The sequence below is a fragment of the Sceloporus occidentalis genome, unplaced genomic scaffold, assembly GCF_023333645.1.
Source record: "Sceloporus occidentalis isolate IW3139 unplaced genomic scaffold, rSceOcc1.0.p SCAF_2, whole genome shotgun sequence".
Taxonomy (NCBI): Eukaryota; Metazoa; Chordata; class Lepidosauria; order Squamata; family Phrynosomatidae; genus Sceloporus; species Sceloporus occidentalis.
Genome location: NW_028316982.1, coordinates 103,909,728 through 103,925,095, shown reverse-complemented (window position 1 = coordinate 103,925,095; position 15,368 = coordinate 103,909,728). Strand labels below are relative to the sequence as shown.

The 15,368-nt window shown below is 39.2% G+C and overlaps 1 protein-coding gene across 3 annotated transcripts in view; it reads right to left on the bottom strand.

Moving 5' to 3' along the window:
- LOC149318819 (catenin alpha-3) overlaps positions 1 to 15,368 on the bottom strand; it is a 485,131-nt gene that overhangs the window by 404,433 nt on the left and 65,330 nt on the right. The window contains exon 1 of one of the 3 annotated variants that reach the window (XM_089510522.1): positions 3,196 to 3,258. The exons of the other annotated variants lie outside the window; for them this stretch is intronic. The gene's annotated coding sequence lies outside the window, so the exon portion shown is untranslated. Of the gene's footprint in view, positions 1 to 3,195; positions 3,259 to 15,368 lie in introns of those variants that run through there. 3 annotated transcript variants of the gene reach the window in all.

The following is a 15,368-nucleotide window of genomic DNA, read 5'->3' as shown; positions in this document are numbered from 1 at the left end:
GATGGCACATGCAAATAGATGTGAATGTTCATGCAGTAATGCACATTTCTGCAGATTTCAGCAGATATGCCAGTAAAAACCATGAAGCCTTTTCTACAGAGGGCTTTATCACATGCAGCTTTTAAACCGCAATTTCATTGAGAGGGAAGTGGCATAGGTGATAGTGATTGTACGATGCCACTTCCCTCCTATATCTTGTTGGGATATAGCAACTTCGCATGCTGAGACCTTCTAGTAATGCATGTCTATGGTAGTTTATTGCTTACTAACAGCCCCTCCTCATTTCCTGTTTACCCAAAAAGAGCACACCTAACCTTTCGTCCCTGAAGGAGAATCGCCATTACTATCTTCCCTTCCTTTTGTCCGGAGCTGGTGGATGCATGCTGAGGGAGCATCTTTCCTAAGATGCATACAGACTACCTTTTCTACCTCATATTTCTTGCAACATGAAGCTAGACCTGTGTATCTCTTCATACACATGATTTTGTAAGTAAACTTGTTTATTTTTCACTTTAACCAAGTGACTGTGTTTTTATTGGGGACACGTGGGGTGGGAGAGAAAAGTGGAGCTAGTTAGTTTTCCTGCTCAGCCTTATATTCCGCTGTGTTTACTCTGCTAGTGAGATTAAACAATCTCGCTTGCTTTCCTGAGTTTCTAATGAACCTTTAGAAAGAACTACATTTCCTAACATATCTGTCCCACACCCCAGCTGCCAATTCTCATTCACAAGGGAAACCCGTGAATGAGCTGCCAATCATATGATGATCCCAGGTGCAAAAAGCCATTCCTGGGGCATTCGCACAATTCACAATCACATGGGGTCACTGTCCCTTCCTCCCCCTTTCCCACCTCTCCCTCGCTATGTTTTATTTTTATTTTTTTCCAAAGGTGTGCAGTTCTTAATTTTTATAAAAGAAATTAATATGTTAAATCAGGGCTTCAGTGCCAAAATTGTGTGACAAAAGTGTGTGGGGGGTGTTAAAAAAGAAACAAAGGCATGCTGGGGAGAAGGGAGTTAAGGGACAGGACAGGGAGGGAGCATGATGGGGGCAGCAGCCCCTGTCATGCGAAAGGCAATCAGTGTGATGATGGCTGCAATAAAAGTGGTAGGTTGACATTGTATTTTTTTATACCATGATTGCAGCATGAAATGGGCTGGTGTGATAAAGCCCAGAGTTTAAGGAGTTTTTCAGGATCTTGGTGCAAAAAGCCTAAACTCCTGCAAATTGGGTGTGCATGTGTGGATCATATTCTATTCAACTGGAATGAGGAGTATTTTAAACTTGTAGATTAACCCAGAGTTAATCCAGCCTTGAAATACTACAGTACTTCAGAAGTATATTTTTCAGACACCTTGCTGGACCAGGGTCTGAAAACTGACAAAATACATAAACTTGTTATCTAAAAATCAAGTTGAGCCTTTTTAATAAGCAATGCCTTCAGGTGACTACTGTGGGCAACCCATACAAGTTCATTGTCATGTGCTTTCCACGACATCAGTTCAACAAGCTGTTATGTTGTTACCACTTAAATGGAAGCAAGAACATATATATTTTATTCATATAAAATAAGACAAAGTTCCTAGAGGGGTAAAAGTGAACGAAATGTAATGAGTTCTAGAGGATATAAACTTTTTTTTGGCAAAATAGCAATATACTGTGTTATTACTCCTGAAATGACAATGGTTTAAGGTATAATGCCAGGAATATTATTACTTCTAAGCATTAGTTTTCTCATTCTTACTTGGTGAGAAAAGAAGCAGAAACCAAAAGATATATGAATTTCATTTACAGCTTTCAAATACAACAGTGCTGAGCTGGGCGGGAGGGGGGTTGAGAGTTAGTATTTGTAAGAAGCATTGCTTTTCAGAGACAGAAGCAGAAATGACAATATGCAGGAAGATCATTTTTATCTTGGAAAATGAAATTAATGTTTTGGCAATTTAAATATATATTTCCACTACTGCAATATTTATTTCGATAGCCATAAGTAAAAACTATTTCCCCCTTCATAGTATGTCAGAGGTAGACATTTGTGGCTCTTCAGATGTTTTTGACCTACAACTTTCAGAAACCTCATAAGAGGGAAATAATATTTGATATACTTCTCCCAACGGAGAAAGAGTTTTTCCTGCACTCAGGAAACCTTGCTGGGAAGAATAAAGGCAACAGAAAAATGAGATTCTTTGGACCTTGAGAAGTAGTCATCTGTATAGAAATACATGTGGTTTTTCTACACAGAACAACAAATGTATTTTTGTTAGGTTGCATCAACAGAAGTATGGTGTCTAGATCAAGGGAAGCAATACCACCACTATATTCTACTTTGGTCAGGCCTCACCTGGAATACTGCATCCAGTTCTGGTCATCACAATTAAAATAGGATGATGATAAGCTGGAGTGTGTCCAAAGGAGGGCAACTAAAATGGTGAAGGCTCTGGAAAGCATGCTCTATGAGGAGAGAGGGAGCTGGATATACTGTATTTAGCCTGGAGAAGAGAAGGTTAAGAGGTGATATGATAGCCCTGTTTAAATATCTGAAGGGATGTCATATTGAGGAGGGAATAAGCTTGTTTTCTGCTGCTCCAGAGACTAGGACCCGGAACAATGGATGCAAGCTACAGGAAAAGAGACTCCACCTCAACATTAGGAGGAACCTCCTGACAGTAAGGGCTGTTCGACAGTGGAATACACTCCCTTGGAGTGTAGTGGTGTCTCTTTCTTTAGAGGTCTTTAAACAGAAAATGGATGGCCATCTGTAATGATCCCTGTGGTCCAAGCATCCCCAACAGCATCCATGTCTTGGTTCTTAGTCCCAGCAGATCTTTTATTTCCCCTTGAATCTCCTGTTCTCAGTTCACACTCCCTGTGAAGTTGAATGAGACTCTTGGAGAACTTCGAATCACGCTGCCACGTCCCAGTGAATTTATAATAACCTTTCCTTAACACACACTGGGACTTGTGAAGGATTTATAGTTCCCTTCCCTTTCTAAACTAAGCAAGTGATAACCAAAGAAAGGCACGTGTAAAGAAGTATAGTTATCAGATATTCATTTCAAGCAAGCCAACAGAAACAAAATTAATAAGGCCTAACCGTTCTAACTGACACATTCCTAAGTACTGATACAGAGATGGTATCTACCAGCCTTGGTGGGTTTGAGATGTAGTTACTAGCTTTGGCCTATCACAAACTACCTTCCTGAAGTCTCTCTTCTTGACACAGGCTCAACACTGCAGTTTTTCCAAACCAGCAAGACCCACATCAAGGGAGATGCTTTCACTCCAGACTCCCCACTGCAGAAACTCCTCCAACTGAACTCAGAGGCCTTTTATACCCCTCTGTTGGAAGCTTCCGGAAGAAACTCTCACTCCTACTCACTGATTGGCCAAGTGGGTCTTCCGTCAATTGTGATGTCATTATTCATTTGCATGTACCTCCCTCCCAACTAACTCTTTATTGACTTACAGAAGTCTTCAAATGACTTGAGGCCCAGTCATTACACCATCTTTTGTGGATGCTTTTATTGTGAGTTCCTGCATGGCAGGGGGTTGGACTGGATGGCCCTTTTGGTCTCTTCCAACTCTACGATTCTATGACAGTGGGTTTTTACAAAGAAAAAAGTGTGGTGTTTTTTTGTGTTTTTTTTTTAATATAAGTAACCATTTCCCAAAATGTAAACAATAACTTTGATCTTTGTAGAAATATTAACATTCTCAACAGGGTTGGCTTGTCTAACTCTTGGCTTAAACCAAATGACTGTTTATATCTATCTATCTATCTATCTATCTATCTATCTATCTATCTATCCACACAAAAAACAGCCTGCTTTTGGTTTGTTTGCTTTTTAATTTATCATTTTTATTTTGTGGGGAAGAGGTCTGGTTAATATTATTATTATTATTATTATTATTATTATTATTATTATTTTCCAACCCCCTTGCTTTAAACATTTTAACTTTTAACAGTTTATTGGCAGTTGTTCATTGTTTGTTCAGTATCTGGTGTCAGTTGCTTCTTTTTAATCCCCTTATTTTACTGTGCAAGAAATGTGATTAGAAACAAATTCTTAAGTTGAACAAAAAGGACCTGCTTCAAAGGACCACTGTTTTTTTAAAGCAGTTATCATTTGAATAATGGCAATAACAGCTAAACTGCATTTTGCTATTTAATTTTCTGATTTAGTCCTGTATTGATGTAACCCTATACATTAATGCAAAAACAAACTGGTTTAAACAACAACAAATTGTTTGGGTTTTAGTTTAGTTTTAAAAAATAGTTGTCCTTCCCCCATATTTGGTTATCATCCATATCAAAGAATACAGAAGGAATTATTTGTTCTTCCTTGAAGAACACACAGATTTACATCCCTAGCTAATTGTTGCAGTTTCTGGATGATGACAATTGGCCATCCCTGTAGTATAATATGGAGCATACTTTTTATCAGTACTAATAACCTATTGTGCTTACAGTCATCCCTCCTTATCCACAGAATTTTTATCCACAGATTCAAGCACCCACGGCTTGGAAATATTTTCTAAAAATATAAATTCTAAGAAGCAAACCTTGATTTTGCCATTTTATATAAGGGAAACCATTTTACTATACCATTGTATTTAATGGGATTTGAGCATGCATGGATTTTGATATCCACGGGGGATCCTTGAACTAAACCCCAGCGGATACCAAGAACCCACTGTATGTCCCTTTAACACAACTCAAACTTATAGTTATCCTATGTTTTTCTTGACAATATTTATTCAGAGAATGTTTGTCACTGCCTTCTTCTCATAGGCCCTTATCACACGGAGGGTTTTGCAGCTCTGATCCGAAGCCACTGCAGGTCCAACCATGCAAATTCATGTTAAAACATGATGTATTATCTCACGTGAGTGCTTTTTATGGAGGGTTGTTCCGAGACGGATCCACAGTCAATCCAAAGTGACTCCTGATTTTTGTGAATTCGGTAACAAGCGAATTCACCAAAATTGTTTCCAAGCTCACTTTGATTTCACTCCGAATTTGTCTGGTGTGGAATGCAGCTTTGCTTCAATCCTGGTACATCCCCCAAACCTCCAAGTTCCCACATTTTTCATGATGCTGTGCTGCAATTTTGCTCCATTTGCTTCCGGTACGCCTTCAAGAATGGAGGGCACATTTGGATGTAGTTGACAGGGATGAAGGGAATGAAACAGGAGGCGGAGGGAGAGAGATGGGAGCAACGGAGGGAGCCATCCGAGGCTGAGGGAAGCAACAAACTCCAACTCCCAGAATTCCATAGCCTTGAGCCAAGGACCCCACAACAAATTCCAACTCCCAAAATTCCATAGCACTGAGCCAGGACAGTTAAAGTGGAGTCAAACCAGATTATTTCACCAGTGCAGATGCAACCTAAGAGAAGGCAACAGTTACAAAGGGAAGGAGAATAGATTGGATTCAGGGAGTGGTACTTTAGGGAGCATGGAGAATAATTATAATAATTTAAAAAATTAAAAATTGTTTTTAAAATAATAATAATAATAATAATAAGTTATTAGTTTGTTGAGGCACCAGAGCTCTCTGCCAGAGAAGGCTCAATGCCTCATGACACTACAGTTCCCAGAATTCCATGGCACTGAGCCAGGACAGTTAAAGTGGAGTCAAACTGGATTATTTCCCCAGTGCAGATGGAACCTAAGAGAAGGCAACTGTTACAAAGAGAAAGAGAGTGGATTGGATTCAGGGAGGTGGTACTTTAGGGAGCATGGAGAATAATTATAATAATTATAATAAAAAAACCAAAAATGTTTTTAAAATAATAATAATAATAATAATAATAATAATAAAGTTATTAGTTTGCTGAGGCACCAGAGCTCTCTGGCAGAGAAGGCTCAATGTCTCATGACACTGCAGTTCCCAGAATTCCATAGCACTGAGCCAGGACAGTTAAAGTGGAGTCAAACTGGATTATTTCCCCAGTGCAAGGCATCTGTTACAAAGGGAAGGAGAGTGGATTGGATTCAGGGAGGTGGTACTTTAGGGAGCATGGAGAATAAGGGAAACCAGATCATTTCTGCACTCCTCCAAAAGGGGTCTCCTTCAGATCCAAAGGATTTACTTCCAGGTAAACCTGCAACTTCTACACTGATTATTTTGCAGTGAAAGAATTTTTTATTAATATTATTATTAGTAGTAGTAGTAGTAAGGAAATATTATTATTAATAATAATAAATTCTTTCATTGCATAATAATAATAATAATAATAATAATAATAATAATAATTTTGCCAGTGATACATTCAGATGAAGCAGGGGGCATTTAGAGATAGGTGACACATTCGGATGAAGCAGGGGACATGTAGGGATAGGTGACATTCCCTATCATTTATGTGAGACTAGCATTCACATGAAACTGGAACCAGTAAGTGGCCCCCATCTTCACCCATCTGGCAAGATTGTGAGCATTTTTATACATCTTAATAATTTTTTCACATTTTTATTTTTAATGAAGATACTGTGAAAAAGTATTAAGATGTATAAAAACACTCACAATCTTGTCAGATGGGTAAAAAAAAATTGAAACTTTTTATTCACATACAAAATTTCATTTCACACACAACAGTGAAAGAAGAAAAATAGTAAATCCCAACTGTCCAATGGTATTAAGAAACAGGATCCAGAAATGGAATTCAATGTCAGTAAAAGAGAAGTGAATAAAGCATAGCTGATGCAACTACACCCCAACACTGCTCAGGCTGAATACCCCACTAACCTACAAATCTAAGGATTCTACAGGATGGAGCCATGATAATTAAAGTGGTGTCAAACTGCTTTGTTTCTGCATTGTGGAAGAGCTAAAAGCTGCAGTTCTAGGAGGGAAAATATATGAAGGCTGGTACTGAAATAAACCACAACAACCAGTCATTAAAAGACTAACACAGTTACTAGGCTAAGCTTCTCGTTACATGCTACTGACTGTGTCTAGACAACCCTACTCATTTGAGGCCCTTCCATCCAGCACCAAGTTGGGATTCACAGTGCCCAAGGGTATGGGAAGCAAGAAAAGAACAGCAATAAAGTATAACAGTGATAATATCTTCCATTTTATATTCTGACTTCTTTGAGTGTCCTCCATCACGCTTGAGTCCCAGAAGTGGTGAGAGAACCCATTCCTCCAGATTCCAACTGCCATTGCTCTGGCCTCCAAAGGAGAAAAAGAGCTTCCTGCATCTGCTGAATTAACCCTCCTTCCACTGTTGTCCCTTTTCCCACATATACCTTGAACAGATGATATTCCAATCAAACTGCTACAATCAATACAGACAGAATCAATTCTAGTGTTAACCAATATATGTCAACAAATATGAAAAACAAAACAATGGCCAACAGACTGGAAATGATCAATATATATTCCCATCCACAAAAAAGGAGACTCTATAGGACCACAGAATTAATTTCTCACACAAGCAAAATTATGTCAAAATCCTGCAACATAAACTCCAAACGTACATGGAAAGAGAAATTCCAGAGGTGCAAGTGGGATTCAGGAAAGGAAGAAACACTGGGGACCACATTGCAAATATATGATGGCTAATGGAGCACACCAAGGAACCCCCCCCCAAAAAAAAAATCAGCATGTATTTTATAAACTGTATCAAAGCCACTGACTACACTAATCATGAAAACTTATAGAATGCACTTAAAAACATGGGAGTGTCATGACATCTGATAGTCCTGTTGAGACATCTGTACTTAGGACAAGAGGTTACTTTTAGAAGAGAATATGGAGAAACAGAATGGTTTCCAGTTGGCAAAGGGATCAGGCAAGGGGGTCAGGCAAATATCATACAAAGAGCAGGTTTAGACTTGTAAGAAGGAGGAGTGAAGAAAGGAGGAAGGAAAATCAACAATCTAAGATAGGCAGACACCATATTACTAGTGGGAAACACCATAGACTTGAAACAATTACTAAGGAAAGTTAAAAAAAGAAAGTGCAAAGGCAGGCTTAATGTTGAACAACAATAACAACAAAATAATGACTATTGAGGACCTAAAAACATTCAACCTAGACAATAAAGAAATCAAAATAGTAAAGGAATTCTTGTACATTGGATCAAATATTGATCAGGAAGAAGACTGTAGTCAAGAAGAGTAGGAATGGGGAGGGCATCTATGAAAGAACTAGAAAAGATCCTAAAGAGTAAAGATATACAACTGAGCACAAAAGTTAGAATCATACAAGCCATTGTGTTCCATATTTTCATGTATATATGTGAGAGCTGTACAGTTAAGAAAGAAGATAGGAAGAAAATCAATTCATTCAAGATGTGGTTCTGCAGAAGAGTACTGAGGATTCTGTGGACAGCCAAAAAAGACAAACAAATAGGTCAGACAGCAGATCAAGCCAAAACTCTCCCTGGAAGCTAAGATGATCAAACTGAAGCTGTTGTACTTTGGCCACATGATGAGAAGGCATGACTCATTGGAAAATACAATAATGCTAGGAAAGGTGGAAGGATGTAGAATGAGAGGAATACTGTATGCTAGATAAGTAGACTTCATTAGGGAGGTCACAAGTATAAATTTTCAGGATCTAAGCAGAGCAGTGGATGATAGGGAGTCTTGGAGATGTCTCATCCACAGGATCGGGATTGATTCAAAGGCAGTTAACAACAAACAGCATCATTACTTTTATTTGGCTGTCATCCTAAAAGCTTGGGACTATCATAATTTGCAATGATTAATAATTGATTATTTTATAATTAATAATTAGCAAGTGGTTTTTTGTTATTGTTGAAGGGAGGGTTAATAAATCATTTAAATAAATAAATAAATAAATTCATCATGTATAACAATCACATACTCAGGCTATATGTTTTCTTTCCCCCACCACACCAAACTTACATATATTACAGGCCTAAGTTTTGAATTCAAAAACTAGGAAGTACTGACTGTGAGCCACAACATCTGAGAGGAAACCAAGCTGATCATCTAGTCTCAGAACACCTCCCTCAGTGTGAGAAATAGATTACATGTCATACACAATTTGTGAAACCTGCACAGTATGGTGGTATGATAAATATAACACTTGCACACTCTCACTGTATTTCTTATTCTTCCTTGTCCAGGTTTGCTTTCATTAAGTTGACAATCATAGCTTTTGTGGTTTGACAATCCCATTCATATATATGATAGGAAAGCTTACTATCTTCCCTAGATATCTTTCCAAACTATCATTTGAAAAAGACAGCCAATTGAGTTATGACCTCCTACTTGGAGGTTTGAGTAGAAATAAATGTGATAGTGTAAAAAGGAGAAAAATGTAACGTTTCTAATGTTGTTTTTCCAGAAGGTAGATGGCATGTTTTAGAAATTGGCACCCATGAGGAAAGAGGCTGACACAACAAAAATTACTCTGGTGTGATAAGAATCCATTTGAATAAAATGAGACAGAAAAAGGAGTGCTGCTTAGGACTGCTATGTGTGTGTGTTTTGAATCTCACATTATTCAGTGATAAAAATAAATCCCACTGAGAGATGGACTTTCCACTGTTTACAGCAAGTGGCCTGTCTACCAATCCAACCTAGTTTGTACTTTATTGAATGGGGGGGGGGGGGAGGCAAGGGGAAAATAGAGATTCTGTTCATGTTGGGATGGAGTTGGTCTCTGATGAGGACTTGAGACCATGTGCATTGTTATTTGGGGACATTTCATCCATAAGCTCCCACAGGGCATTTACTGTCGTAGCTCCTAAATTATGGAATGGCTTGCCGGAGGAGATCCATCTCATTACCACATTAGATGCCTTTAAGAAGGCAATTAAAATGGATCTCTTCCGGCAGGCCTATCCACCCAATCTGCTATAAGAGAGTTAGAAATACCCCACCTCTGTTTGTAAAGATGTGTATTTTAAATGATGGTTTAGTCTATGTATTGTATTGATAGCGGTTTTACTGTTTTGTTGAGTGTATTTTATATGAAATTGTATTTTGTATCTGGTAATGTTGTTTCTATTGTTGTAATCCTGCCTCGATCCGCAGGGAGAGGCGGGAAATATGCATTAAAATTGTTGTTATTATTATTATTATTATTGAGAGAAATACAGGATTTCATGACTGCTATTAGAACCACATTTTCATGCAAGAGGACATCTAGACCCACACAGAATGCAGGACATACCACTATCTTGCTGGAGGTGGGTTTCTCTTTAGGAAGACATTGGTATGGGGGAGGAGGGAGAGAGATTGAATTACTCCCCTTGAAATTGATCCAAACAAGCCAGGACTAATCAGGCAAGGGTATAAAGAATTATTTGATTATAGCAGAGATCCATTACTGTAACTGTGTTCACCACAGTCCCCCATAATTCAAATTTAATCCATCTGAAGCTGAGTAAGAGGTGCATTGAAGAAGTGGTGCTTCCTCCATTGCTGAGAAACTAGCCATCAACATGGCAACTGCTGGTGCACCATGGTCAGGAATGCACTCACAGCATCCGACATCAGGATCAAGGAAGGAATATAGAAGTCACAAACCATAGCCCATGTCTGACTCTGTGTGTGTATGTGTGTCTTCATGTGTACTTGTGCACATTCATGCATGCCCATGTTCAGAATGCCTGAGTATAAATCAGCTGTATGGATTGGATGACAATTGTGATTCAGTCCTTCAATGGACTTGTAACCTCAGATCCAACTTGGATAATAACTTTGGCTGAAGAAATATGTTCCTGTTTCCTTTGTAAGGCAGAAGACAGAGATTTGGGGACGATAATTTCCCCTGCAGGAATGTCTAGCCAATATACAATAGTTCAACACTAAATAATACTTAAATGTGGAAGAGAACTATTAATTACTCCCAGGAAGGAACTTAACCATCTTATCCAGCCAGCTAATGATCATCGCAACACTGCATACAGGAAAAATGTAAACACATCAAGAAGATAAATTTTTGAATGTGATTTCTGAAGCTTGCAAGGAAAAAAATATTTATAATGTCATAAACAAAAGTACACCTCACCAACAGGATTCTACAGTATTCTTGATGTATTTGCCATTTTAGTTTGTTCATTGGGTCTCTTTGTGTCTATATACTGTTATATATCCTTTTAGGAGGTCTTACACAAAGATACATTGTATTTATATGAACTAGTTGACAGAATCTATAAGCTTAATGATAAATGATGGTTCTGGTTTATTTTTGTAAGGAGGGAGATGTATTGAGGCATAAACATTATTCTATTTAACAGGACTTTTTATATGTATTTATAACTGTTATGTACATTTTCAGTTAGGTTTATACCTTATGCAGAACACACAATTTGGTTTATGGGGAAAAACTATATTCTTCTAAGTTGAAAAACTGACCTCTGATGTGCAGTAAATACCACAAGGCAGCTTGATTTTTCAGCTTCCTTCTCAAGGTGAAAGTGAATTTTAGCAGAGCTTTTCTGGATATGAATTATTGAGCTATAACCATACAAAAGGGTAGAGCATCTCTTGTCATACAGGAAGGGGAAAAGGTTATATTTCCTGTACGCCCCAATTTCATGGGTGTATTTGCATCAGTGGCAGTATCAGAGCACCCCAAATGGAAAAGGGAGTGTATATGTCTTCACACAACAGACTGGAGTATGTGTGATTTGACATTTTTTTGCTGCTTGCTCACTAAGGCGCTTTACAGACCGCCCATTTGGGGCAGCCTGTAGGCGCTGCTTTTCCCGCTGGATCAGGGCCTCAGCTTCCAGAGCGGCAGCCTCCGAGGCCCCGATCCGCCTCTTTCCAGGTCGCGGGGAAGCGGCAAAAGGCCACTTCCCTGCGGCCTGGAAAGGGGTGTCCTTGGGGCTTCATGCCCCAAGGTCACCCAATGGTGGCGGGGAGGAGGAGAAAGGGCCTGCTCGGCCCCTTTCTCCGTTGCGTCGCTGGTGCAGCCGTCTAAACGCTGAGCCAGCGACACAAATTGCGGAAGGAGCTCTGTTTCGGAGCTCCTTCTAGTGCCGCAGAAAGGGCGCTCTATGCACCCTCACGCGGCACAACATCACATCCGCTTCGCAATGCCCCGTTTGGAGGTGGCGTGTTCATGACGTCATACTGGTGCCCCCGTGTGGAACGGGCGCCGCCATTTTGTACGTCCTGGGGACGTATTAGAGTTTGGTGCGTGCATAAGGCACGCACTTTGCCTAACCCTAGTACATCCCCAGGACGTACTTTACGCCCATCTATAATGTATCTAAGGCATCCAGGAATTTCACTGTGCAAATGGAATCACATTTTCCCAGTGGTGATCACCATGTATACAATAGGAAGCAGACGGGGGTCCCATGTTACTACACAAGTGGGGCCTTTTTATCCGTCAGTGTTCAATAGGTTCTCAGCCTACCTATTACCATCCTGGGACTAGCATGGGGCTCTGTTTTAATAAAGTGATCCAAAGAATGAATTATTTATTTTGTGAGCCTAGTCTCTAAAAACCTGGTGCGGAAGGAAGGAGCATCCCCAAACGTGTATATAACACTCGACTGGAGGTAACAAGTCTACAGTTTTATTATTACAGTTATGTAGTATTGGCTTTGCATGAGGTACAGTTCCAGAAACTGGATGACCCAACGTCTATCTGATCAACCCAGGCTCCTTATCCAACTGCCACAGGCAACCATTGCATGATAACTTAAGGACCCACAGCCAGTATGTGGTATTCCTACCACCAAGGAATGAGACAGGTCCCTACATCCCCAAGCTGGACTGACCTTGTATGCCTGCTATTCCAAAGTCCCTTAAGGGAACCCCAAACCAAGGGTTCATTTCCTGAACTTCTCCCATTTCATCTGCTAAAGTTGTGACAAATGATAAAGGTGAAAAACAACAACATGTATGACAAATCAGAATCAGAGAGCAGGTGGACAAAGAGGCAGTTAAAGCTCAAATGCTAGAAAGAGCTTTGGAACTACATGCTCCCAACTGGACCAGAGTGAAGCCTGCCATTTCAATGTCACATGCTCAAAAACTCCCACCTCCTTCTTGGTTGTCTTCTCCCAGGCCTGCAAAATGGCATGAGGACTCCAGGGAAGAAGAATGACATGCCAGGAGGCAACCTGGTGGTTCCTTAGTGCTTCACTTCACTTGGCAGCCCACAAGAGAGCCTCCAGGTAAGTCTGGCGCCATGGCTTATTTTCCCTTCCTAGTAATTGTTTACTTCACTTATACACTGTGTTATTAATATCACATCTGCTATAAGTTTGAAAAACAATTACACAACACACCCAAAGGATGAGTCCCTTTGTCCTACTCCAGCTGTATCTGCCTTGTTAACAAGGTGAGTGTCTTGCATAATCATATAACTCCTGAAATGTTACCTGTAATTTTATCTGTCAAGGATGCTAAACAGTTGAATCAGCTATTTAATAAATAAATGAAGAAAGTGTGAAAATTACTCTCAGAGGAACACTTAATTCCTAGCTCTTTATCAAAACTGTCATCCGTTTTGGCACAGCATTAGAACAAAAGGAGCATCACTTCAGTTATCCCGAAGCTCTGAAATGTCCTCTCCCATGAGAAGTGTACAATGTCCATTCCTTTTGTTTTCTTCTGTACATGATGTCAAGCATATTTATCCTGGAAGACAGCAGGCTGCTGATTTTACTATTCTTGCTACAGCTTATGAGTGTTTGCTGGGCCTGTTTTTCCTCTGTCTTCATTGCTGAATTGCTGTTTTGAAGCAGAATGAAAAAACTAACAGTGGGCTCCTCCATACGACACAAATGTATCATGAAGTTGCAGTATTTTTTTGCTGAAGTTCTCAAAACCCAAATAACATTTCTGTTGTCCCAGACTATTTTCTGCCATTTTTCAACACCACCTGCAACATCTTAATCCCAGCCTTGAGCAGGTTTCTTTTGTAATTCCAAGACACGATGAAACTCTTTCTTTCTTTCTTTCTTTCTATTTTGTGTGATTTCATGGATGCTATATTTCATGCTTTAGTGCATCCCTGAAATGGCAGTTTTGCACTTTAACTCTTTAAGATTTTTTTAAATAAAAAAGCTTTAAATAAATTAATACTCTCTGTAACTTTAAGAATTAAAAAAAAATAAGAGGAAAAAATAAGCTCCTCAAATCATAGGATAACTCCAGCAAACTGCACACTGGTCTTAAAAATTTTTTGGAAGACTCCTAGTAGAAATCAACTAAAACCATGCAACTAAACCCCCAAAAGAATGACAATAAAGTTGGAAATATATGGGTTTCTTAAAAATGATGTGATAGCATTCCCCCCGACCCTGAAAACCTAGCATATTTCCATAGTTACAGGATATATCAGTGATGGTGAACCTATGGCACACATGCCAGAGGTGACACTCAGAGCTCTCTCTGTGGGCACATGTGCTGTCGCCCCAGCACAGGGTTTGCAAGAGTTTGTTACTAGAAAGCTAGAGGGACATGGCACTTTGCAGTAAATAAGTGAGTTTTGGGTTGCAGTTTGGGCACTTGGTCTCTAAAAGGTTCACCACCACTGGGATATTCTGGCTGTTACAGACTGCCAAAATAAAGCTGCTTCGGGTCTCTTTGGAGGTATGCTGTTTAAATGATACATGCACCCTAAGAATCTGGAAGCTGCACCAAAGCTGCACTCCAGTGCTTAGGACTGGAGTGAGGATTTGGAGCGACCTCCGGACTCTTAGGACCCATGCATAATTTAAATAGCATACCTACAAAGAGACTCGAAGCAGCTTTCTTTTGGCAGTCTGTAACAGGCCATAGATCCCTAGATTCTGGAAACCATACTGAAAAAGTTAGCACATCGGCTTTACATCTTTAAAAATAACTTCTTGGCTGTTACTTGTGAGGGCCAAGTAATGTCACTGTTTAACATTCAACTGTAGATTTATTTTTTAAAATAAAAAATCACTTTAAAACACAGAAAATGTTCCCCAAATGATATCTAAAAATATATTATTATTATTATTATTATTATTATTATTATGCTATATTTATATAGTGCTGTAGATTTGCACAGCGCTGTACATACAAATAATAAAATAGATAGGAGTAAACCTGCCCATGGCATACAATCTAAGAAATAATAGCATAATACACATAAATAATACATAACATAATTTTGGAGTGAAGAGCTAACATTACACATTATGCAAACCCGCTTAGAATGTATCTTGTCCTCAGTAAAGCAATTAAAACTAATTCTGTTGCACTTTGTTATTCAAAAATGTAATGAGTAGAAATGTTACTTTTGATGTATGGCTTCCAAGCACTCTATATTCCCTGCTCTGAAGAAAAGCCACATCCCTTTCTAAAGTTTAATCATAGCTGTTGCCATGTTCATTGATTTGGTGAATGTTATAAAGGAGGGAAATTGAAAGTTTTTAAGCACAAAGAGG